This window comes from Elephas maximus, chromosome 8 (genome assembly GCF_024166365.1).
Source record: "Elephas maximus indicus isolate mEleMax1 chromosome 8, mEleMax1 primary haplotype, whole genome shotgun sequence".
NCBI classification, from domain to species: domain Eukaryota; kingdom Metazoa; phylum Chordata; class Mammalia; order Proboscidea; family Elephantidae; genus Elephas; species Elephas maximus.
The window spans coordinates 35,762,769-35,789,321 of NC_064826.1; the positions used below are offsets into that span (position 1 = coordinate 35,762,769).

The following is a 26,553-nucleotide window of genomic DNA, read 5'->3' on the forward strand; positions in this document are numbered from 1 at the left end:
ATTTGTGTAACATTGGGCAAGTTTCTTAATCTCTAGGATAAGAGACAAAAGTCCATGATAATCTCGCATTTCTGCACATCTTTCAAGCAAAGGCATTGGCAGCGTTTCTTCTGGGCTATCTTTTCATGGACATTTGTATAGCAAACAGTGTTGGAAGACAGAAATAGTGTTTCCTTCCTAAAGAACAGGTTTGCTTACAGTCCATTATATGAAGGACTGGAGAGCCTACATTTGGGCTTCTCAGCTGTTATGTAACCCCACCGAGTATACAGCATCAACTTGACCCACTCTGTAGAGCCCCAACGGGACTTGGAAGGCAAGGGAAACTAAAACAAACAAGCTCATAATGCTTCCTATGCCATGAGTAATAAAGTCCGCTGTCTCTGATCCAGAAGTCTTGTCTTCGGCCAGTATCCATGAAACAGTGACTGGCTAACTTGTTAACTTGCAAGGTAAAATCCCAGATTCTTCACAGTTCTTGAAAATCTTTAACTCAGTTCGTTATTTGGAAAAAGGGGATTGTAAGAGTACCGCTTTACAAAGATATTATGAGGATTACATTATTTAATACAAATAAAGTACTTAGGAAATTACCTACTTTAACTGATCAATAAATGTTAGCTATTTCTGACAATCACAATTATTTTCAAATGTATTAGGTAGCTAAACAGTCACCCACAAAAGATCAGTATCAACTTAAGGGAGCCACCCTTAAGAGGTACAGAAAAACAAAAAACAACCTTAAGACTCTATCTTTTTTGTTGTTGTTGTTGTTAATATACACAGCAATACAGACACCAATTCACAGTTTCTATATGTACAATTTAGCGATAATGACCACATTCCTTAAGCTGTGCAACCATTCTCACCTTCCTTTTCTGAGTTGTTCCTCCCTCATTAATATAAACTCACAGCCCCCTAAGATTCCTATCTAATCTTTAGAGTTGCTGTTGTGAATTTGATCTCATATAGAGAGTTCTTACCAACACTCATCTGTCAATTTGTTGTACTGTAGTGGCTTGCATTTTGCTGTGATACTGGAAGCTTTGCCACTGGTATTTCAAATACCAGCAGGGTCACCCAGGTGAACAGGATTCAGCAGAGCTCCCAGACTAAGACAGGCTAGAAAGAAGGAACTGGCAGTCTACATCTGAGAACACTGGCCAGTGAAAACCTTATGACCAATGTGGTACCAGAAGATGAGCCCCTCGGGTTAGAAGGCACTCAAAATACAACTGGGGAAAGCTGCCTCCTTAGAGTCGACCTTGATGACATAGATGGAGTAAAGCTCTCAGGGCCTTTATTTGCTCATGTGGCATGCCTCAAAATGAGAAGAAAGAGGTGCAAACATCCATTAATAACTGGAACATGGAATGTACAAAGTTATGAATCTAGGAAAATTGGAAGTCATCAAAAATGAAATGGAACACATGAACATCGATATCCTAGGCATTAGTGAGGTGAAATGGACTCGTACTGGTCGTTTTGAATCGGACAATCATACGGTCTACTATGCCGGAAACAACAAATTGTAAAGGAATGGTGTAGCATTCCTCATCAAAAAAGAATATTCCAAGATATATCTTGAAATACAATGTTGTCAGTGATAGGACAGTATTCATACACCTACAAGGAAGGCCAGTTAATACAACTATTACTCAAATTTATGCTCCAACCCTCAAGACCAAAAAGATGAAGAAATTGAAGATTTTTACCAACTTCTGCTGCCTGAAATCGAACAAACATGCAATCAAGATGCATTAATAATTATTGCTAATTTAAATGTGGAAAATCGAAACAAAGAAGGATCAATAGTTGGAAGATATGGCTTTGGTAACAGAAAAGATGCTGGAAATGACATGACAGAATTTTACCAAGATCAATGACTTATTCATTGGAAATACCATTTTTCAACAACATAAACAGTGACTATACACATGGACCTCACTAGATGGAATACACAGGAATCAAATCAACTACATCTGTGGAAAGAGACAACTGAGAAGCTCAATGTCATCAGTCAGAACGAGGTCAAAGGGCCGAATGCAGAACAGACCATCAATTGCTCATATCAAAGTTCAAGGTGAAGCTGAATAATACTATAACAAGTCCATGACAGCCAAAGTATGACCTTGAGTATATTCCACCTGAATTTAGAGACCATCTCAAGAACAGATTTGACACATTGAATACTAATGATCAAAAACCAGACAAGTTCTGGGATGACATCAAGAACACCATACATGGAGAAAGCAAAAGGTCATTAAAAACAGAAAAGACCACAACAGATGTCAGAATGACTCTGAAATTTACTTTTGAATGTAAAGCAGCTAAAGCAAATGGAAAAAATGATGAAAAGAGCTGAACAGAAGATTTCAAAGAAATCTTTGGCTGGAGAAGACCAAGTATTATAATAAAATGTGTAAGGACATAGAGTTAGAAAATCAAAAGGGAAAAACACACTCAGCATTTCTCAAGCTGAAAGAACTGAAGAAAAAAAATCAAGCCTCAAGGTGCAATACTGAGATAATATGGGCAAAATATTGAACCATACAGGAAGCCTCAAAAGAAGATGGAGGGAATTTACAGCATCACTATACCAAAAAGAAATAGTCAACATTCAGCCATGGCAGGAGGTAGCATATGGTCAAGAATCAATGGTATTGAAGAAAGAAGTCCAAGTTGCACTGAAGGTACTGGCAAAAAAATCAGCCTCCAGGAATTGATGGAATACTGAGATGTTTCAACAAGTGGATGTAGCACTGGAGGTGCTCAGTTGCCTATGCCAAGAAATTTGGAAGACAGCTAGTTGGCCAACAGACTGGAAGAGATCCATATTCTTCCCATTCCAAAGAAAGATGAGCTAAACAATGTGGAAATTATCAAGCACTATCATTAATATCACACACAAGTAAAATACTGCTGAAGTTAATCTGAAAGCAGTCGCAGGTGTGTATCAACAGGGAACTGCCAAAATTCAAGCTCGATCCAGAACAGGGCATGGAACAAGGGGTATCAGTGCTGATTTCAGATGGATCTAGGCTAAAAGCAGAGAATACCAGAAAGACATTTACCTGTGTTTTATTGGCTATGCAAAGGCATTCGATGTGGAGATCATAACAAATTACGGAAAACACTGCAAAGAATGAGAATTCCAGAACACTTAATCATGCTCATGAGCAACCTGTACATAGACCAAGAGGCAGCTGTTGGAATAGAACAACGGGATACTGCATGGTTTAAAATCAGGAAAGCTGTACATCAAGGTTGTATCCTTTCACTGTACTCACTCAATATGTATGCTGAGCAAACAATCTGAGAAGCTGAACTATTTCAAGAAGAATGCAGCACCAGCGTTGGTGGAAGACTCATTAACAACCTGGGATAGGGAGATGACACAACCGTGCCAAAAGCAAAGAGGATTTGAAGCACTTATTGATGAAGATCAAAGACTACAGCCTTCACCAATAAGCAACATCACGATAAATGGAGAAAAGATTGACGTTGGCAAAAATTTCATTTTACTTCTATCCACAATCAACATCCATGGAAGCAGCAGTCAAGAAATCCAACAACGTATCGCACTGGGCAAATCTGCTCCAAAAGACCTCTTTCAAGTGTTAAAAAGCAAAGATGTCACTTTTAGGACTAACGCGCACCTGACCCAAGTGATGGTATTTTCAATCACCACATATACATGTGGATGCTAGAAAATGAATACAGAAGATCAAAGAAATATTGATACTTTTGAATTATGGTGCTGGCAAGGAATACTGAATATACGTTGACTGTCAAATGACCAACGAATCTTTTGTGGAAGAAGTACAGACAGAATGCTCTTTAGAAGGAAGGACAGCAAGACTTCACCTTCCATACTTAGGACATGTTATCAGGAGCTATCAGTTCCTGGAGAAAAATATCATGCTTGGTATAGGACAAGGAAAGAGAGGAAGGCCCTCAACGAGATGGACTGACACAGTGGCTGCAAAGTGGGCTCAAGCACAGCAACAATTGTGAGAATTGTGCAGGACCGGGCAGTGTTTTGTTAGGTTGTACATAAGGTCGCTATCAGTTGGAACCAACTCCATAGCACCTAACAACAACAACAGAGAGTTCTTAAAAAAAAAGCTCAGGGCAGACATTTTTCCTAATTAAGCTAAATTATTGTTTGGTTTTAAGATAACTTCAGGGGATATTTGGTTTAAGGTTTAAAGATTATCCCCGGGCAATAGTTTCAGGGGTTCATCTACCCTCCATGGCTCCAGAAAGTCTAGAGTCCATGAAAGTTAGAAATTATGTTCTACATTTTCCCCCTTCTGATCAGAATTCTTCTATGGAATCTGTGAGCAAAATGTTCAATAATGGTGGCCGGTCACCATCCAGTTTTTCTGGTCTTATGGCAAAGGAGGCAACTGTTCATGGAGGCAATTAGCCACACATTCCATATCATCCTCCTTTTCCTGACTCTTTCTTCCTCTGTTGCTCCAGTTGAATAGAGTCTAATTATTGTGCCTTGGACGGCTATTTGGAGGCTTTTAAGACACGTGTTACTAGGCCAATTAATTGGTATGTCCCATGAAATCATGACTCTACAAACCAAGGAATCAAATCCCATAAAGTGTTTGGTTATACATAAGCAGCCCACAGCTACTCTTTTATTTATTTATTTTTGTCACTGTTGTAAATATATCTATCACACAACTTTTGCCAATTCAACTTTATACAAATGTACAGCTTATCCGCAGCAATTACAATAATTGGCTCTGCAATCCTTCCCTTAATCAATGTTACTTTTCAATGACTATTAACCCCCCTTTTCTTTTTTATTTTGTTTTTATTGTTGAGAATATACACAGCAAAACATACACAAATTCAACAGTTTTTACAGGTACAATTGAGTGACACTGATTACATTCCTCGAGCTATGCATCCACTGCCATCCTCCTTGCTGGAGGAGTGGGGTGCTCCCAGGCATGTGGTGGAGCTAAAGGGCTTTGCAACATTTGCCTGAGCAGGGAAGAGGCCAGGCTGAGGGGACAAAGGCCAGAGAGAGGCCTGCCTGAGGGCACAGACACGAAGAGGCTATCCTGATTAAAGAACTGTATTCTGAATTGCAACCTGTTTCTTACCCAATAAATCCCATAACTGCGAGTATGGTCTGTGAGTTCTGTGTGGCCATTGCAATGAATTATCGAACCCAGCAGAGAAGTACAGAGCGCTGTGGGAGGGACGGCTGGTATCAGAATTGGTAAAAAGGTTGGAAGGTAGAGGTATGTCTGACCTCTGCCTCACAGCAATCAGCCTTGAGCTGTAGATCTTGATTCTCCTTCCCCTTGTGAAGTAAGAGGATGTGAGACATCTTCTCTTCTTACATTCATACCCAAAAGATCAATAACTGAAGAGATCCATCCTCAACAAGTACATATACATATATTAAAAAAAAAAAAAGCTGAAGACTCTATCTTTAACCTTGTTCTACTCAGTGTTTTCATAAATACCTTAACAGCACTATAAAAATGTACTAACAGAAAGTACAGATGACACAACTGCTAATATGGATAACAGAACCAGGATTTTTAAAAAATTTTGACATGCCGAATAACAACTAAAAAAACACAAATTTAATGAAGTGCTATTTTTAAAATAAACTATACAAACTATATATACTAATTACAATTTAAAAAGCAATTTACAGTTCTATTAACAATATAACATGACTACAGAGATGACCTTGCTACTAGATTAGAGAAAAATGGTAATCAATTTTTAATGTGTTCTGTTGGTCAGATCACACTTAAGATATAGTATTTAGCTCTGGGCACAACATTTTAAAGGGAAACATCAGCAACCAGAAGCATACCCAGAGGGGAATGGTCAGAACTAAGACAGGTGAAATAAATCCATATAGCATAAAAGAATAACTTAAGAAACTTCTTTACATAAGAAAGAAAAGATTCATTGGGAATGAAAATTTTTCAAACATCTGAGCTGTTATCTACGTGTAAATCCAATGGGGGGGCTAGAAATAATGGCTAATCAATTCCAAATGAATGTAAGGATGAATTTTCAATGGATCAAATGTTTTCAAATATGGGATGTTAAAACAACAAGTTCCTGTTCATGGAAATTTTTTGAAAGCCACCAGCTAGGATACCGGCAATTAGGATTTCCTCATTCACGTTCAGATATCTTTAAACTACTCGCTTGTTATCCATAAAAAACCAATCCACAGGAAATCTCTCCAGGCCGCTCGCCTATTTTCACTCCTGTCTAGCCTCCCTGGTTTCTGTTCCATGTTAGCCTTGCCCCTTTAAACTGACATGTTTTTCTTAGTAGCCCACCTGACTTTTTAATTTCCCCCTGATTACATCATCTTTTCCTTCACCGCAGCCCAGAGGCAATTTGACAGAGGCTCCTGGATAAGAAGCCCTAGCCCCACCTCCCATCTGGCTTAGAAGAAGGGTTAGAAAATTAATTTCTTGATCTCAAAGTCCCTTTCAATTCTAGGATTCTTAGATTCTTCAAGAGGAAAAGAACATCCTTATTACTTATTTTTCCATTTACATAATCAGGAAATTGGTGGGTGCCCAGTGACTGAGGGATGAATTGATAAGTGGATTAATAAATTAATGACCTTTTTAAAGCAAGCGGTAACAAGTATTTTTCTTCTGTATGAACAGAATACCTAAACGGGTCTTAACATTTTTCAATCGGTCAAACAGATGGTGTCTTAGTTATCTACTGCCACCACAAGTGGATGGCTTTAACAAACAGATTTATCCTCTCACAGTCTAGAAGGCTAAAAAAACCCACTATCATTGAGTCGACTCCAACTCATAGTGACCCTATAGCACAGAGCAGAACTGCCCCATAGAGTTTCCAAGAAGTGCCTAGTGGATTCGAACTGCCAACCTTTGGTTAGTAGCCGTAGCTCTTAACAACTATGCCACCAGGGTTTCCTCTAGGAGGCTAGAAGTCCTAATTTCAGGGCACCAGCTCCAGGGAAAGGCTTTCTCTCTCTGTCAGCTCTGAGGGGAGGTCCTTGTCATCAATCTTCCCCTGAGTCCAGGAGGGTCTAAGCACATGGACCCCAGGTCCATAGGATGTGCTCCACTCCTGGCTCTTCTTTCTTGGTGGTAGGAGGTCCCTATCTCTCTACTGGCTTATCTCTCCTTTTATCTCTTGTAAGATAAAAGGTGATGTAGGCGACAGCCCAGAGAAACTCCTTGTACATCAGATCAGGGCTGTGGCCAGAGTAACGGTGTTACATCCCACTCCAATCGTCTTTATATAACTTAATCTTGCCTCATTAACCACAGGCAGAGATTAGGATTTACAACGCACAGAAAATTACATCAGATCATCAAATGAAGGACAACCACATAATACTAGGAATCCTTCCCTAGCCAACTTGACACATATTTTGGGGGGACACAATTCAATCCATGACAGATGATGAGGAGTGAAACAAGATTCACATTAAACACCTGTGGGAACAAGGAAAGTCAAGTGTGAGAGCAACAGAGAATGGAACTGGGAATGGGAACAGGGGTAGATTAATTCTCAGAAACTACCTGATGGCACAATGGTTAAGTGTTTGGCTGCTATCTGAAAGACTAGTGGTTCAAACCCACCCAGCGGCTCCACGGGAGAAAGCGTGGCAATCTGCACTCATAAAGGTTAAAAGGTTACAGCCTAGAAAACCTTTGGAGCAGTTCTACTCTGTCACAGGGAGTTGCTCTGAGTCCAAATCAACTCGCCAGCACCCAACGCCACCATCATTAACTAGTAAAGTCTCTTACTTTGTTAAATTTACAACTGCTTATAAACCAAAGTAAAACGTCAGGTTATGTAAAAGTGTATTTGAATGAACAGTGAATGTATAACCAAATAGTTTTTGGTAAATAATGAAATATAATTTCACTGTTTCATGAATATTTAACATGTAGAAGTAAACTATTAATTCACATTCTATTTTTAAAATATCCTATATAGAAATATTGTTCTAGTAATAACATTAAATATTATTTATGTATTCTACATTTTATTACCATTTTCTCTATTATTGTATATATGCACTTAAAATTTACACTTACATAGCCAAAAAACAAGTTTTCTCTTAAAACAATGATGCTCTTTTAATACGGTAATATGAGTAAGCATGTACTTAATCATGTTATAGAAATTGGAATTGTTTCAGCCCAGTAGGAATGAGACGTTTTCAGGACATAATTAGGGGGATATCAAAGACAACAGATATATCTGTAAAATCCAATACCAATTAGAAATAACAAACTGCATTACCTTTCTTATGTTTGCGGAATACTTTGACCAATAGACATGTAAGGTTAGAGATAGCTTGATATTATTAAAAACTGCAAAAAAGCAAAGAATCAGAGGTGATAAGAGGACAACTTAAAGCATATTTTCTGGAAGTAAATAAATATGATAAACTTATCAAGAAAATAGTTTTAAAATCCATTTTATTTAGGACAACCAAAGAGAGGCTGTCAAATTAATTTTATTTTTAGTTACATCGTTCTCTATAACATAAAACCTGTGGCCGCTGAGTGGATTCTGACTCACAGCGACCCTATAGGACAGAGCAGAACTGTCCCAGAGGGTTTCCAAGGCTATAACCTTCAAGGAAGCAGACTGCCACATCTTCCTCCCTCGGACTGCCTGGCGGGTTCCAACTGCTGACCTTTCAGTTAGCAGCCTAGCACTTAACCACCGCGCCACCAGGGCTCCTTTCTATAACAAACAACAAGGTAAAATGTACTGAAATGAGAATATTCACAAGCTTATATCACCATTAACAACTGCCACACCTTATTATCCCCTACCTTTTGAGAATCAAGAACTCTTTGTTACTGCTCTCCTTGGTTGTGCTGAATCTGTACAGTGGGCTGATCCTCACAAGGGAAGCAAAGTGAGAAAAGACCACACTCTATGGGATGGCACACTTCATGGGGTATGTATACACTTGACATGACTGAATGGAGTGTATGAGTGGACGTTGGGACAGCAAAGCAGTTAAAAGGAACTATGTAGATAAGGATCTAAAATTTTTTAGCAGTCCCAGTGGCAAGAAAAAAGATGTCTTGAGAGATTTTGGGCAAAACTTCCTATACTGTACACTGTTTAAAACCCCATGTGCCACTCCCTTTAAGCCAAACTACAGCAAAGATATGCAATATTATTACAGCCGGAGTTTTAAGGCAGTGTAATACACACACGGGACCATGTGGAGACCCAACATTTTATGTTACATGTTTATAAATATGTATGAGTCTGTGTACCCAATCCATTAAAAAGGGGAGCTCTAATTTCAAATAGACAAAGTTTATCGGAAACTTATCCAACTCCACATTTTATTTCTGGACTGGTGCCACCAACAGCTAACTATATGAATGAGCATAGGACCAAGGCAAAAACTGTGAAGAAATTAATATTTATGGAATGTTAACAACATGAGCTTCAGGGAGCAGAATGTCAGGTGATTATGTATGTTCCTTTACCCTAACATGATCGACTGCATAGGCACTCTACCTCCTCCTCTTCTTGGCTCAGCGTTCCGAGTATATACGAGGAGGCTCTGTTCTTGACCAGGAAATAAGACAGTACAGTGATGTTACCTAGTGGGCTAAGATAATCGAAAAACAAACCAAAACGCACTTAAATTTTAACTGACTCCCTTGAGATATACTAGCAAAGTTATTTACGGTAATTTTTGTTTGTTTTGATTCTTCTTATTTTAGGAAGTATCCTTATGTGTATGTTTATGTGGTAGAAGGAGAGAGTGTTAGAGCTTCAAACTTGATTCCATGTATTTCATAGAATTTTTTAGTTGAAAGCGAATCCAGTCTCTTTTTCACTTTGGAGGAAATGACTCACCCAATATTACACAATAGTTAGAGACAAACCTAGAAGGAGAATGCAGGTCTCCTGCACTTAGTGTAGGACTCTGAATAGTGAACCAAGCTGGCTATTTTACTATCCTAGATCATAATTAGTTTCCAGAAGTACTGTCTTCATTCACACTCTAGTATGATTATCAGGAAATTCCTTAACAGGAAAATTTCTGACTACAAACAAGGAAATGAGCATGCATTGGGACTTGGAACACCAGCTGGCAACATGGTAGGCACTGGTTATCTAAGTGACAGGGGAAGAAGAGCAGAAGATGAGAACTAATTTAGAGGAAATAAAGGGGGGGGAGGGGAGAAGAACAAGAAAAGAAGGGAAAAGAGGAGTAATTATGTAATAAGACCCCTACTTTGCCTCCCTTCAAAATGTCCCTAGGTGGCGCAAATGGTTTGTCCTCAAGTTAAAGGTTGGGAGGTTCAAACCCACCCAGAGGCATCATGGAACAAAGGCCTAGTGATTCGTTTCCATAAAGACTACAGCCAAGAAAACCCTATGGTGCATTTCTACTCCGTAACACACATGGTCTCCTTGATGGCAATGAGTTTGGTTTAGTTTTTGGTTTTTCCTTCCTTCACGATTTCCCAAAGGTCCCTGAAAAACTTACTGATTAATATCAACATAAGATCAGAACTATTTTAAAAGCTCTCACAATTCAGTCTGGAGGAGGAAGAAGGAAAGAGAAAAATCAGAAGAAAAAGGCTAAGAAGAAGCATCTCCTCCTTCTTGAATGGCAATAGAATAGTTTATAACCTCCTTTCCTTATTATCAGGGCATTTAGAATAAAACTGTTGAACAAGTTGGTGCAAATTTTAAATACGGGAGACTTAAAAAAAAAATCTTTTTTTTTTTTTAAGTACGGAGAGGAAGATCTATAGGACATTAGGTTCATCAGAAAATACCTCTGTAGGATAGTTTTATAATGTTATTTGGAGAGCTGTGTCATTTATTCACTTTAGCTATAGGTGTCCAAACGTAATTTGAGCAAGCTAAAGAATTTTTTAAAGAAGCAGGACTTTAAAACTGGAGAGATGGACTCTCCATCAAGTCATAAATCCTCAATCTGCTGTTTAAGAATAGATATGGAAAGAGAAATTGTCAACTTATGGTATGTGTTCCATTCCCCTCTATGTTCCCCCCACCTCTGCAGACAATTCCAGAAATACTTGGTTTGACCATACTTTACTCATAGTGTAGCCTTTACAACGAGTCATATATGCTGCTTATCCTATAACAAGATATGATGATTTATATGGCTAAATATGTCAGTGTAACTTGTGCTACCCACCCAGTGCCGTCGAGTCGATTCTGACTCATAGCGACCCTGTAGGACAGAGTAGAAGTGCCCCATAAAAAGGCATCATTATATTGAAACAATCAGCTACTGAGTTTGTTGTTCAAAGCATGAACATCCACTCAGAACTTGCAAAGTTAAATGTAATATTGTTTCTCAAATCAAGAACAAAAAAAGGATAAATAAAATTGAACTTGAAGTCTTTATTACAGAGATTAGATTCATAACTTGCCCAACAGAACAGTGAAGTTTTCCACGTGTGATATGGTATTGGTGCAAATGGTTAACACACCTGGCTGCTAACCAAAATTTGGAAGTTCAAATTTACCACAAGGCACCTCAGAAGAAAGGCCTGGTGATCTCCTCCAAAAAAATCAGCCATTAAAAGTCCTATGGAGCCCGGTTCTACTCTGATACACATACAGTCACCATAAGTTGGAGTAGTCTCAATGATAACTGGTTTATAAAATGAGTGTACGATGAAAATGGAAAGAGAAAAGTAATTTACACAAAAAAGGAGTACAATGATACAGATAGAAGTAATTTCTTGGCCTTCTAATAAGCCATTCACTCCTCCATTCAACATTTATTTTGGGAGCTCCTACCACGTGCTGACAGTTTTCTAGGCATTGGGCTACAGCAATGAACAAAACAAGATCCCTGGCTTCATGGAACATAAAAAACAGACAATACAGAAACAACTACTTTAAATGTCAGTCGATGCCAATGCTTTTAAGAAAAATAATACAAGGGAAAGGTGAATAAGCATGACGAAAGGGTTTGTTATTTTACATAGGATGATTGGAGAAGCCTTCTCTCATGAGGATAATAAGTATTCACTTGAGCAGAGACCTGAAGTTAGTGAAGAAGTGATGATACCTGAGGGTACAGCATTTCAGAGAGAACAGTGAGAGCAAAACCTCTCTGCTGTGAGGAGTGTCAAGGAAGCCAGTGTGTCTACAGTGGAGTGAAAAAAAGAAAAATCTTAGGAAATAGTGTCAGATAGGTAAAAGTAGCAGGGGTCAAATAACATGGATTTATGTGAAGTCTTTTTCTTTTACCCTGACAGAGAACCTACTGAAGATTTTGTGCAAAGGAGGGATATGATCAGCCTTGTTTTCAAACGATCACTCTGCTGTGTGGAGAATAAATTTGGTTCTGGGAGGGGAAAGAAAAGAGATTGAGTAGCTACTGCAATAGTTCAGGTGGGAGATGACGGTATGTCTGACCAGACTGATAGCAATGTCTGCATTAACTAGATGTTTGAAACAAGATTTTTTTGTTGCCTTTCAGCTAAACTAAAGGCAGACTGAGAAAGGTAAAAAACTGAAGACTAAAAAGATGTGAAGAGTTAGCCATAGTCATACAGATATAGATCACCAAAATCCTGGAACATAAACTTGGGTGAAGTTATGGTGAAGAATAGTTCTTAAAGATGTTGGGGATCTTTTTTTCTTAAATGAGATGATTTAATGACAGTCTACATATGCTAAGATGTTAAGATGCTTGGATTAGTGTACTTTAAGTTTCTCCTTACTATCTGCCAGTGACAAATTTTATAAACGCTTTCCTAAAATATGTCTACCACTGATTTCTTTCCTGTGCCCTAAAATACATTTTAAGAAAGTTTATTTTTTTCTTAAAATTAAAAAAAAAAAATTTCCAAAAAAGATGGCTTAAGGTATGCATGCCACATGATGCAAAACAAACTATAACCCCTCTCCAAAAAAAAGAAAAAATTCTCACAGAAAATGCTATCATATAAAGACCAAAAGTTGAAAAAAAGAAAGGAAACAATTATCAGAAAAATTTTAAGTTGTTTCTAGTTACATCCTTTATTTTAAAATTTAAGGTTAATTTGCTTAACCTATTGAAAAGAAAAAAAAAAACCCTATAACATTCTAATGGTATAATCCTTTAGGCTTAGCTTAGAAAAATCTTAAAAAGGAAACACTAAAAACTTAAATTTTAAATCAACATTACCTTTCACCAAGCTTTTTAAGCTTTCCAAAATAGAAACAGGGGGGTACTGAGGAACATTAATAAAATTAATAAAAATGCCACAGGCTTTCAAATCCCTGGGAATTCATTTGCTTCACAGCAATGTGCTTCTTTCAGCATTTAAACTTATTTGTTCTTGCTAATAAAAACAATTTGCCACACCAAAAAGGAATGAAGATGTCAGCTCCATATGACATATTTATCAATATAATGGGAAGGTCTGTTCTAGACATTCTTGGTGGATAGGAAGACGGAGGTATACAACTGATTAGAGAGTTGAATTCCCACAGTAGATGAGTACAGGCCAAAGAATACATATATCAAGTATCATGAAACTCAAAAGGTTCATCATGGGCCTCCACGGATGATTTATGATAAAAATGTATTTTTAATCAGTTTAGGTATAGAATTTTAGATAAAGTGAGGTAATTTTAGAATTCAAACCATACATGGCAAGTTGGAAAAATGAACAAATACAAGTCAATGTGGAGCGAATAAACAAAGTTTGAAAATACAAAATGAAGAAGTATTAGGATTTAAAGTGAATCACAAGCTGTAAATCATTAAAATGTAATATTGCTTTAAAATGACATACAATATTGCTTTAAAATGCCAACACTTACTAATGTCACATTTGAAAAAAACAGCAAATTATTGAAGCAACTATTTAGTGATAAAAGTTTTCCTGAATACTACAAGTAAAAATAAGTTAGCAGATACAAACTCAAATATACTAGGTTTAGTTTTTTGTTTAAATATTAGTAGTATTAAAAAAAAGTAGTATTAGACCATAATAAATCTAAATATTTCTAAGGACCTTTCTCCAGCATGTAGACATTTTAACATTTAATCCCCTTACATTTCACCAAAGTTATTCATTTTTTGTTTGTTTTGTCTGGAAAATTCGGGGCAGGGGTGGAAAAATACCCTGAGCAGTGCAAGAGTATATACAAAGGTACATTGGGATAATGACAAGACGGAAGTAAATAAGCAGGTGGAAGTTCCCATTTATTTTAACAAAGACTATTTTACAGGAAAGAATAGTCTATGTGTATTTATGTAATTCATTAATAATGATCTCCACATAACCAATGCTGGACTTTAAAAAAAAAAAAAAAAAACTGTATTTTTAAAAAAGTCTCCTAGCTAGCCTTAGTTAAGATGTAAAAAAAGCAAACATTTATTGAGCCCAGTTTGAGGTCCCGAAAAACAAATGAAGCTAAAAGTTTGGAGTAGCTCCATAAGAAAGCAATGAAAATGACCTCAGCCTCATGGGGGGGGGGGAAGGCCTAAAGAACTTAAATTATTTTACTTGATGAGGACTAAAAAAAAGTGATATTACTAGAACCCAAGTATATTAAAAGATAAATAAATAGATGAACCAAGAAAATCTTTTTTATTTCAACTAAAGAGGAACAGAACGAAAAAGAAACTACAGCTTATAAACTTCTGTAATTATCTGTGATTATCTGTAGACTGTGAGCACTGGAATACACATAAGGAAAGTTTCAAGCACCTGGACCACCATTTCAGAAGCCTAAAGAATATAAACAACAATCTTTCTGGGTTAGATTTGATGAAGTTTGTTTGAACTCAATGAATCAAAGGCTACATACATAATAAGTAAGGCTACTTTCAAAATCTAAGGAAATCTTAAAATCTCAAAGAGGCTAACTTAAGAAATAAGACTTTCTTCTATCAAAAGGGAGCATAAATCTGAGCAATGGTTAGAATAATTTGGATACATTCAGTCATTTGCTAAGGACACCACTACCTTTCACAAAGTTTAAGAAAAAAAAATAAGTTTGCGACAAAAATAACATTCCATAAATATAATGGAACTTATATTATTTCTAAATTCAACTGTGATTTGTAATTTTAAGAGAACTTCTTAGTGACCTGTGTCCTCAATCACTTTTGCAAACCAGTGGGCTCTTTCTGATTTAATTCAGAGGCAGAAAATACATGAGGACTTCCATCATTCAGTTTTCTATCCATATTAGAGCATAGCTGCTCTAACACAAGCCTGTCAACACAGAAACAGACAAGGGTGATGAGGCAGATCCAGCCATAAATCCTTAAATATCACAAATAATATACCTTTTATGTAATTAAGCTCTGTATCCCTCACAGCTTCTCTTGATGTCGGGTAAATCTGTCTGGCTAGATTCATTATACTGTCATATGCCCTATGAGTCTCAATCAAACCATGCAGTTATTTTCACATACCTAAATATGCTTTTTTATACAGTATAATTCTAAACAGCTATGCAAAGGCAGTTGTTTTGCGTTTTAGAAGTCTTACTTTTACAGAGCACACCTTCTCATTACAGGTTATCAGTAAATTTAATGTTCACCTTTTCCCTATTTTTATGGTATGCCACAAATGATTCCCCCAAGTTTAGATTTCTAGGAAATGTACAAGGATTTCTTTCTCCTTTTTTTTTTTTGGCAAAAACACTCACTGTTATCAGTGCAAAGAAATAAAATGCCAATGACAGTTTATTCACTCACAGCCATTTCATAAATACATTCATATTATAATGTAATTAAAGGTCTCCTTCCACTACAGAGTATGAATTCTACGAGAACAATTGCCAGGTCTAGATTTTCATTGCTCTGAATCTCAAATACAAGTTGGGGGATTTTGAGGAACAATTGTAAGTAGTTCATAATTGTTATTTATATTTTTTTTCCTTTTAATTGCTTTATTTATTCTCCTATCCATTGTAGTATAATGGCAATATCTTAATAAGCCATGTATAGAAAAGTATTTATTGTATTCATATTTAACTTGAAAATTTAAAATTATTCTCTTAAAAAGTTTTGTATCCTTATACTTAAAAGTGAACTCTAAAGGTGATCTTTAGTTAACTGACTGTCACCTTCTCTCTCAATTTCAGGGATATATTATCTGGTTTCTAGTGTCCTCTTTAAGAGTTAGTGACTTAATCACAATTCAACATTTCTTTCCTTTAACTTTGGTTAAAAATGAAATAGTGAACTCTGTAACGAAGTACTGACCTGCACGACTATTATATAGAAATCTAGTCGAGTAATAATAATAAAAGGAAAGAAACAAAGAATGAAAGGAAAAACTTTAGAAAGCTCTAAAGCTGAAATGAAATTTTAAGACCAAAATGATCATATTGTATATAACTTTATGCTCTGTTAATGTATACACAAGTAAACCAAAACTGTAAATTAATTGTGTTTAACAGCATTAAACATTACATTTAAAAATTCCAGTACACTGAGAATAAACAGCTTGTCCATAATTCATAGTGACAGAAAAGATAAACAGGCCCCTTGACAACATAAAACCTTTCCCAAGGTATGCCACAATGCAAACTTGAAAATGAAAATATCTGAAAGCTCATCTTTACCTCAATTTTGACCTCTCACACAGACTTGTTATTAAACATACTCCTCCTGTCTGCCTAACCCAACTATCTGAGTTTGGAGAGTTCGCAAAGATGTGCCTTCCAGGCAAACTTTTGTTTTCTAAATCTCTCCAAATACTTCCAGTTGGAAAACATCCACTTCAGCTATTTGACACCAGGGCGTCACTTTTTCCTCTTGCCTTACCTGCTACAACTTAAGTATTTTTGCAAGTAAACTCTGGGCAGTTAGGGAGGTGACTCTTTAAGCACTTCTGAATCCATGATGACTTTGTACCTTACACACTCCCACAGCCAAAGGCCTTTCTCCCTCCAGCCTGTTCTGAGAACTCACCCAGGTCACTTAGCGCACCTCACTCACCTCTGAAAGAGCTCGCCACCTGGGAGCAAACAGCACTCTAGGAATAATCCTCAAGATCAAGAAGCTGACTGGATTTCAACACGTGGTGAGAGAAAATGTGTGTATGGCGGGGGGGGGTGCGAATATCACAGAGAGCAGCTGTCTATTAAGTGGCTTAAATCTGTTGGTTAAAAAGCTGAATAAACAAATACACAGATGGGTCTAGTTCCTTGGGGATTCTGGATTCTCAGAAGCCTCCCACACCGTGTCCAGTTCGGGCTCTCCTGACTCATCTCCATGCAATACGCGAACTGGTTCCACTTTGAGATGCCCCAGATTTGCACTCGTCTTTCCCCTCAAGTTCCTTCTAATCAAAGTGTCACCCCACCCCGCCCCTGTCAGGTGCCCTGAGACACTCACCTAAGAGATCTCAAAGTCTGAGCGCAGGAGAGCAACTTTTCCTTCCTGCTCTAAAGAGACCCGAACACCCGCAGCAAGTGAGGGTCCTCGTAGACACTCACGGCTCTTTCAGGGTGTCCGGGCGCCTTCTGGCCTCGAGGGCCAGGAGAGGCGCTCGGGCAGCGTGCACGGCCACCCAGAGGGTCCAGCCTGCGCCGCCGCCGCCGCCACACATGCGGGCGTCAGGACCCGCGCCCGGCCTGGGTCACAGTCACCCACGAGCTCCTGCCCGTCCTCCGGCTCGCCAGGGGCCACGGCGGACTTCCAGGTAAAAGCTCACAGTGAAACCCTTCTTTTCTCCCAAAGGTGTTAGCGCTCCTCGCACATGCCCTCTCTGCAGAACAGGGAGGCGCGATTTCCCCCCAAACCCACCCACAAAGAGTGAGCAGACGGAGACCTTCCCAAAGCGAAATCCCACTAAATCCAGGGCAGATCCCGGGCGAAGCGGGTGGTGGTACCTCGTGGAGGCGGGAAAGAGCGTGATCTGGGCAGCAGCTGAGATGCACGACTATCCCGAAGAGTCACTAGGGGCCAGGAGTTTCTCACTCGAAAAACAGTAGTGTCCCCTTTCCGCTTCTCTTGTCCCCAGAGAAGTACTTTTGAGATGAACGCTTAAGTGCCCAACTGCCTAACTTGCAGAAGAGAAGCGTGCACTTGCCCAGTTGAGTAAATAAAGGCTAGCAGTTGGATCAATAAAGTGTGTGCTTCTAAACACCAGATGTTTTTACTGTTGTTTCGTCTGCCAGGGGGAGGGGGAAGGGAGGAGGAGGAAGAGACAACAAACAATTAAAAAAAAAAAAACAGGGTAAACAAACACACATCTGGTGTTTCGACACATATCTTCCTCCAGCCGAGGTCTCTCCGGACGAGGCAACATTTTGCATATTCAAAACTAAAATTCATCCGTGAGCCAACAGTTATCGCCCCTCTCGCAATCCCCCTCCCCCACCACAAAAAAAAAAGCAACCCGAAAAAGCACAACAAGTGGTGGTGTTGGGTCCGGAACGCGACACCGACGCCGAGCCGAAATTTGACACATGTCACACTCGCCCCGCCGCGCCCAGCGCAGCCGCTGGGGCGAAACTTTACCTCCGCCGCCACCGCCGCCGCCGCCGCCGCGCGGAGCAGAATAAAGTGGCCGCCCGGCGTGGAGGTGGCCGAGACGGGGTGGGCTGCGGAGGTGCAGCGCGCCAGAGTGAAGGCGAAGAAACTTACCGCAACCGGGGACGCCGGGGCAGCGTCCCGGAAGGTGGCACCCGCCGCGCCGCGGCAGAAGCCCCCCAACAACACACCCACGCGCCGAGTCCCCGCGGCTGCTGCCGCTAGTGGGGGCCGAGCCTGGGGGCGTCTGAGGAAGCGGCAGCCGGCGGCCGTCCGCCGCATAAATCACCGGGACGCTCGAAGGCGGGCGGCGCGGGGCTAAAGCCGGGGCGCAGCGGCGGCCGCGGAGCTGCACGCGCCGGCGTGTCTCGCGCTTTCTCGGAGGCTCGCGCTGTCTCGCGCTGCCGCTCCCCCCACCCGGATCTGTGTGTGTGTCTGTGTGTGTGTATATGTGTCTGTGTGTGTGAGTGTGCGCTAGCGGGCGCGCGCACTCGGCCGCGCGCGAGTGTTGTTGGCAATGCAAACTGTACACACACTGCGCGCGGAGCCGCCTCTCCCCGGAGCGGCGGGGTGGGGGAAGGGGCGCCTCGGAGGAGTCTAAAGTGCTGCTGGACCACTTGTTTTGTTTCACTTTGTGGTGTTATTGTTGTTGTTATTGTTATTAATCCCAAAAGTGGTTTGGGATCAGCCAGTTAGGATGCCTTCCTCTCCCACCACCATTCTTCCCCCCACACCCCAACTTCTTTGAGGGAGGGTGAGAGCGGGACACAATATTGTTGGGATTTGCAGTGGAGCCTCCTGGCTGACGTCAGGTCCACCTGCTATGTAAACAACTCGCCGCAGAACTTGTTTGTTCGGCGCCTGATTTTCCCCCACCCCCACCCTTCTCCCCACCTCCTGCTCCGCCTCCTGCAGCTCGCCCCAGACGGCGTGTCAAGGAAGGGGGTGGGGAGGGAGGAGAGAACAAAACCTTATGCTGTATTGGCAAAGCCGAGTTGTGTCTGCTGCTTCTTGGCACTTGCCAAAGTACCGTCCCCTCAGCAGACGGAGCTGCTGGCAAATTAAACAGGGGATTCCACGTGAAGTGCAGAAAGCCTCGAAGGGATCCAAAGCCCTTGGTGGCGGGGAGTTAAAGTACATGGTAGTCAGGGAGGGAGCCTGGAGCGTGCGTTACAACGCTGATTGGCCTTTCTTTGCTCGGTGTGCGCCTCTGCGGCCTGGGGTGGAGAAAGGCCGAGCGTCTTTCTCACTCTTCATTGTTGTCGTGGCTCCTGGCTCACTCGGGCCCAGGAGTTCTTGGGCTTCCTCGTGGTGCACAGCCCGGGTCTCCGGTTGTGGGGTCGGTCTGCAGGGCCACCTGGGCGGGGCTTTTGGGGTCTGAGGCTTTCCTGACTGGCCTTATCAGTGACTGAGGGGAGCAAAAGTAACCGGCATGGACAGAAAGTAGCCTCTGCCAGAGCTCGCTACGCGCGCACTTCAAAGCCGAGGCGCTGGCTTGTGGGGATGCGCGGGCTAGACCTCCAGCCCCGGTCCCCGCTCCGGGCTGCAGGGTGTGACCCGGCTGGCGGGGCCGCACGGTACCGAGAGGGATGGCAGGAGAGGCCGAAGGAGAGCGAGGTCGGCCTCGGATGGGACGCGTGACTGGGGTGGGGGGGGGGTCCCTCGCCAGCCCCTTGCCCTCCAGTCCCTCCCGTTCCCGCGGCCCGCGCGACCCTCCGCCCTCCGGGTTCCCTGCGCGCCGCCGCCGGAGCCCGCGTCTCCGCTCGCAAAGCAGTCGCGAAGCGTGGCTTTCCGAAAGGCGCTGAAACTTTCCTCCAAATAGCTGCAACCGAGAGGCACTTAGAAGCAGAGCCTGGCCCCCAGCTTCTTCCCAGCCCTCCTCCCAGGAGAAAAAAAGACTAACTTAAAAATCTCTGGTGGCGGACGAGGGGGGGGGAGGGCGATGACTGGGAAGATTGGCGAGCAGCACTAACTTCTGCCTTTGACTCGGTCTTTTCCTCAAAGAGCAGCGCGCCCTTTCTCTAAAGGGCAGACGCGAGCTCACACACACACTTGGCATCAACTCTTCTCTTCAGAACCCGCAGTTCTCCAAGGGAGGAAGCAGCCCTGGCACCCACTTCTGTAAACACACCGTCAGGTTTTCTGGGGAAACCAATTAAGTCAATAAGCCGCGGGGCTGGTCCAGGGAAGACGGCCCTGCAAGGAGGACGAGGACCGAGGTAGATTTTGGTTTGGAATCGCGGCGCCTTCTGTGAGGGTGTCAACTCCAGGCAGTTCTTAAGTGATCTGCTAGGGGTTGTGCTCAGTCTTTTTTAAATTGTCTTTTTCCAAATGCAGGCTGGGCAGTGAACAAATAATTCAAATGTTTTAAGGATAGGAGCAAGGGAGAAGAGGAGTGAGCAGTCATTAAAATTAGAGACCACTAGACCGGAATGACACTACCTCGCCCTTTTGAATAGTGGAGATCATTTTATGCCAAGATTTTGCTTCGATGTCTCACTAGCAAACCTAACTAAAAAGCGGATTCTCGGAATTAACCTGACTCTTTTATAAAAGAGAAGAGCAAACGGCGTCGAAATCCTTGGAAAGCCGAGGATGTACCTTTCCACAGGGTTTGTGAGTAAAGTTAACTAACAACCCTGTCCAAAACCAGACAGTTGGCACGTTTTTCTTCTTCCTCCCCTCACGTGTATGGACCCCACTTTCTTCCCTTTCTTTCTAGGTGTCCCGAGGAAGTGGCACGAGAAAGGTTCATTATGAAGGAGACTTGGCCACTTAGAGGATAAGTTCATGATCCCAACGGGCAGAAAGGGGGTGACGTTCTCAAGACTTGGAGATGAACGAGATTAGGTAGCCTGTCACTTTTCTGGACACAAAGCCACGTTTTAGTGAACTTCGCAGCCCCTGACGTTTCTTTGCGGTGAGTACAAATAGTGAAGTGCCAGAAGTGCAAAAGCAGAACTCAGTGGAAGGAGCATGTCTTAATAAGTGGCGGCGTCCCCTTCACCGCCATAGTTCTAAGCCCCCTGGTGTCCCCGCTGAACTTCACCCCCATTCTCTCCCGTTTGCCTGCTGCCATCCTCCAGCCACCAACCCTTCCTCCCCACGGGGACAACGCCCAGGGAATTGAGAACGCAGGTCCCGCCTGGAGTCGCTGCCCTCGGCGGCACCCTCGCCGGCAGCCAATGGGCTGGGCCCGGGTTCGAGAGGTGAAAGTTCAGGCCCGGGGCTCACCGCCGGCTCCCCGGCTCCCGTCGCCTACCTCCCGGCCCCCGCCCCCAGCCACACTGCAGACACAGCTCGGCTACCAGGGGCTGCCACGGTGGCACGTAGTTTGTTGATGGGTGGTCATAAAATATATTTATTTGCAATTCCTTGAACTCGCCCACCACCCCCGCCCCAGCAGGGCCGGGAACACTGCGGGCTTTGTTCGCCTCGCCTGCTGCCTGAGCCGGCCGGGGTTCAGCGCTCTGAGCTCACAGACTCCAAAAAAGTTGAGTATAATAATAGGAAAACCGGCTTTCCTCAGCTGAAGAACACGCTGAAAGGGCAAACAGCGAACGAATAGTTTTCTTTTGCACAAGTCAGTGGTCAGTCCACTGGCTCACGGCAGCTTTTGAACGAAACACTGCAGATCCGAGAGAGGGGGAAAGCCAAACTGTCCCCGCAGTCGCCGCGCAGGGGAGTAGCCGCAGCTCAGGTCTCCTGCCCCGCATGTGGGGCTGCCAGAGTCATTTAAAGAGGCTCCAGGGGAAAGTTTAACGGGGCTATTGGGCAACTGAGGTAGTTCTCCAAGTGGCCTCAAAGCTCCCTCACAATAAATTATTGGATTTCAAGTTGATTCTACGATGAAACCACAAATCAACAAAATCTGAGACATTGCTCCGTTATGGTCCCGGCAAAAGATAAGTTCGTTTGAAATGGTCTCTGCCGGCACAACTTGAGCGAAATAAACCACCCCAAATGAGACTGACTAAAGTCAGGATGCAGGAAAGCAACGTGCGCGAATGACACGTATCAGAAATGTTGGTTTAATGCTTGTCCGAGTGAGCCAGTTTGATTTTTAATTATTTGTTACAAAAACTTTATTATTCACATACTTAGGTCTGTTTTCTCCAAAACTTTCAGTGAAACAAAAACTACATTTTTCTCCTTCAGTCTTTCCATTGTCGTAATTGTGACTTATACTTAAAATTTAACTGACTTAGATTCTGGGAGAGGGGAAGGAACAGTTTTTTACCCCTCCCCCACCCCATCCTTTCTCCCGGTTAGAGAAACTATCTTCCAAGTGGTATTACTCACTTCAAATCTTCTTTAACAAAAAAGTGTTCTTTAAATGCAACGTAAAATATTTTTCCGTACACTCAAGAGAACCGGCACGTATCAGGTTCCTATTTTTCATGTCCACTACAGTTTTCTGAAGAAGAGCAAATAAACATTGTTTTTAAACATTCTCCTATCCTCACTCTCCTCCCAGAAAATTTTTAGGGAAAAGAGAAAACACCAGTTTCACCGAAGTCAAATCAAGGGTAACCTATGTTATAACATCAAATTGAACGTAAATGTTGCGAAATTGGTGGAGTTACACTACCATCTGTCGTTAAGGTTCGGGACTACAAACTTGGGGACTTAAATCTTAATGAGTTTCCCAACTTTAGTCTTTTTTTTTTTTTTAAATCACAGGCTACAATTTTAATTGGATTTGTATAACATACCCTGGGTTTACCTGAACCTTGAAGCAACAAATATTTGTTCATAAACCCATGCTTATACCAGAGTTCTCTAACAACCTCATCTCCAGAAAAATAAATACTCCGGATTTGCAGGCTTCCAGATAAAGCCTTTTGAGATCAGCTGTAAGTCTGCAGACCCCCTCCCCCGACACACACCTCCTTATATCCTTGCATCTAGTAGGCTGCTGATAAGAACATGGGAGACTTAACTACAGGGCCCACAGGTGTCCTGGGGTGAATAATAGACTTAATTTTCTCTTGAATATAAATAACCTAGTTCTTTTTTAACCCTGAAACATGTAATTGCAGCATATCTCTACTAAGAGGTTGGCTGTATCTTAAAAAATTGATTCAAAGGCAGTTTATATAAGATTGTAGTTCTAGTTAATCTTACCACAGAGACAATGATCACTTGCTCTGGGATAGAATCTTGCAGGCTAAGTAGACTCTTCTACCAAATAAGATTCTATATCCAAATGAATATGGAGAGGGAACAACTACTGTATAAGGAATTCCAATACTGACTCAGAAGCCTCCATCAGGCAATGAATAATTCCTTCTTTTTATACAACACTCCAATGGCATGGAAATAATATTGTAATTACCTTTTAAGGATCTTAAATATATCACTATATCATTATACACCTTTCTGAGTTAGGACTTGATTATCAAGTTTCTTTTTTCCAGAAAAAAAATTAAAATGTAACACCTTATGTTGGTAGGGCAGTAGCTAGAAATAATAAGTTGGATCATATGAAATCGTCTTTGACTCATACAAATGAAAATTTCATATGGTTCAACTTAATAGAACCCATATTTTTCTGAGACATAGTCTGTTTCTATAAGAGTAACCATAGTTAAATTACCAATCCCGGATATTTACTTCCTGCCACATTGGTTCAAATGTGTGGAATTGCCTGACACAAGAGCCATTTGCCTGTTGATATTTCTACCATTAGAATTAGTCTTAGAGTTTAAATGTCTCTGAGTTACTCTGAAATTTTAGAGCTTAAGGAATCTTCAAGATAAATTTTAATCCAGTTCCCTCATATTAGAAATCTTAAAGCAAAGGCCCAGTGATGTCAGCAAGGTCACACAGCTAGTTAGTAAAACTCCAACTGTTTTTTTTTTAACTATCTCATGTTTTTAAACATAAATCCTCTCATTCCTCTTACTCCTGAGAAGGCATTTGGCTACACATCCGTCAAAACTGAAATGACTGAGTAATAGCAATACATTTGAACGTCAGCATAGTACTGAAGATGGTTAACTGTCACATCATGCCCACTAATACACAAGAAAAAAATATATATATGATGACTTGTTTCTCTTGACAGTCAGTTAAGGTCTACAAAAGATTTCAATAGTGTAAAAAGATTCATCACGGTTGATTACAAATATTCATCATAGAAAAACCGATTGCAAGAGGTGCTAACACAAACCAGTTTGTGATGTTTGTTTTCCAGCGTTAATTATCATCAGGGACTCACAGGAGGCAAACACCCATAATCTCATCACCAACTTGCCTTCCCTAAGCTTTGAAGAAATAAAGGCTAACACAAGGCTATGAGACAACATATAGGATGTATTTTTTTTTAATATGAGTAAAAAGGGACTATGTAAAAATCCTTCATCAGCATAGATTTTTATCCTGGTTTAATAACCATGTGGTTCCAATAGCCATAGTAGTTTACCCAAAGAATGCACTGAAGTGGTTAATTATAACAAATCACATAAAGATTGTCATTTGCCCCCATCTTCCCCTTCTCCTTTATTTTATTTTCCTTCTGTGTCCCCTCCTTTCCCTCCTCTTCCTTTTTCTTCCCTCTGCTGTATCATCCTCTGCCGTGACTTTTGTTACCACCCTCACAATGACAATTTCCAGAACTCCTCACAGATATTTCTTTCCTAAACTCTAGAGCTGTTTATTCAGTTGCTTATTAATAGCACCATTTAAATTGTAAAAAGGTACCAACTCACCCTCTTCTCTTCTTAGCCAGCAACTCCTTATGCTTCTTGGTTAGTGATTAATATCGCTTCCATCCACCATTGCAAAAGCCAAACATTCTTTAGTCTTACCTTCATCTTCTCATATCCAATTGCAGTTGAGTCAATTCTTACTCATGGCAGCCCCATGTGTCACAGAGTAGAATTGTTCCATAGGGTTTCCTTGGCTGATCGCCAGACCTTTCTTCCAAGGCACTGCAGTGTGGGTTTGAACCACCAGCCTTTAGGTTAGTAGTCAAGTGCAAACTGTTTGTACCACCCAGGGACCTTAATCAGTCACTGTTGTTGTTGTTGTTAGGTGTTATTGAGTCGATTCTGACTCGTAGCAACTTTATGTACAACAGAACAAAGCGCTGTCCCGTCATGCACCATCCTCAAAATTGTTGCTATATTTGAGGCCATTGTTGCAGCCATTCTTTCAATCCATCTCACTGAGGGTCTTCCTCTTTTTCACTGACCCTCTACTTTACCAAGCATGATGTCCTTCTCCACGGTCTGGACCCTCCTGATAACATGTCCAAAGTATGTCAGAAGAAGTCTTGCCATCCTTGCTTCTAAGGAGCATTCTGGCTGTACTTGTTCCAAGACAGATTTGCTCATTCTTCTGGCAGTCCATGGTGTATTCAATATTCTTCGCCACCACCACAACTCAAAGGTGTAAATTCTTTGGTGTTCCCTATTCATTGTCCAGCTTTCACATGCATTGAGACCCATTGCCATCAAGTCAATTCCAACTCATAGCAACCCTATAGGACAGAGTAGAACTGCCCTGTAGGATTTCCAAGAAGTGGCTGATGGATTTGAACTACTGACCTTTTGGTTAGCAGCTGAGGTCTTAACCCCTGTGCAACCAGGGCTCCTCACATGCATTAGGCTTTCTTAATTATTTTCTGTTTAATCTTCCATTGTCCGCTTCCATTTATGGCCATGGCTGTTGCCTTACTTCAAGTCTCCATCATTTCTTACTTGATCAAGCAAAGGTTACCAACAACTAATGGAGTCAAATCTTAAGTTCTTAGCCTGGCACATACTTGCCTATCTAGTAAATATGAGCTGTCTAATGATTTCTTTTTTTTTTTTAATGAATGAATGAAAGTCTTGCCTAGGCAAATAAGTCTTAGATGTTAAATACATTCTGCAAAAAAATTGTCAGATGAGTTTTTTTTTTAGCTGTGTATCATTTTCATCAAATCTGTAAGTTTGCTTTGTGGCCCAGTCTTAACGGCTAAAATAGTTACGACTTTGAAGGTGCTCATCATTTTTCATGTGAAAGTACTTAGTAAGTAGATA

General features: G+C 41.2%; 1 protein-coding gene across 7 annotated transcripts in view; it reads right to left on the reverse strand.

Annotated features, from left to right (window-relative positions):
* The window catches only part of FOXP2 (forkhead box P2), a 636,455-nt gene extending 617,447 nt beyond the window's left edge, over positions 1-19,008 (reverse strand). For all 7 annotated transcript variants that reach the window (XM_049894628.1, XM_049894635.1, XM_049894634.1 and 4 more), the window contains exon 1: positions 18,638-19,008. The gene's annotated coding sequence lies outside the window, so the exon portion shown is untranslated. The remainder of the gene's footprint in view (positions 1-18,637) is intronic.
* Positions 19,009-26,553: the final 7,545 nt, after the last annotated feature.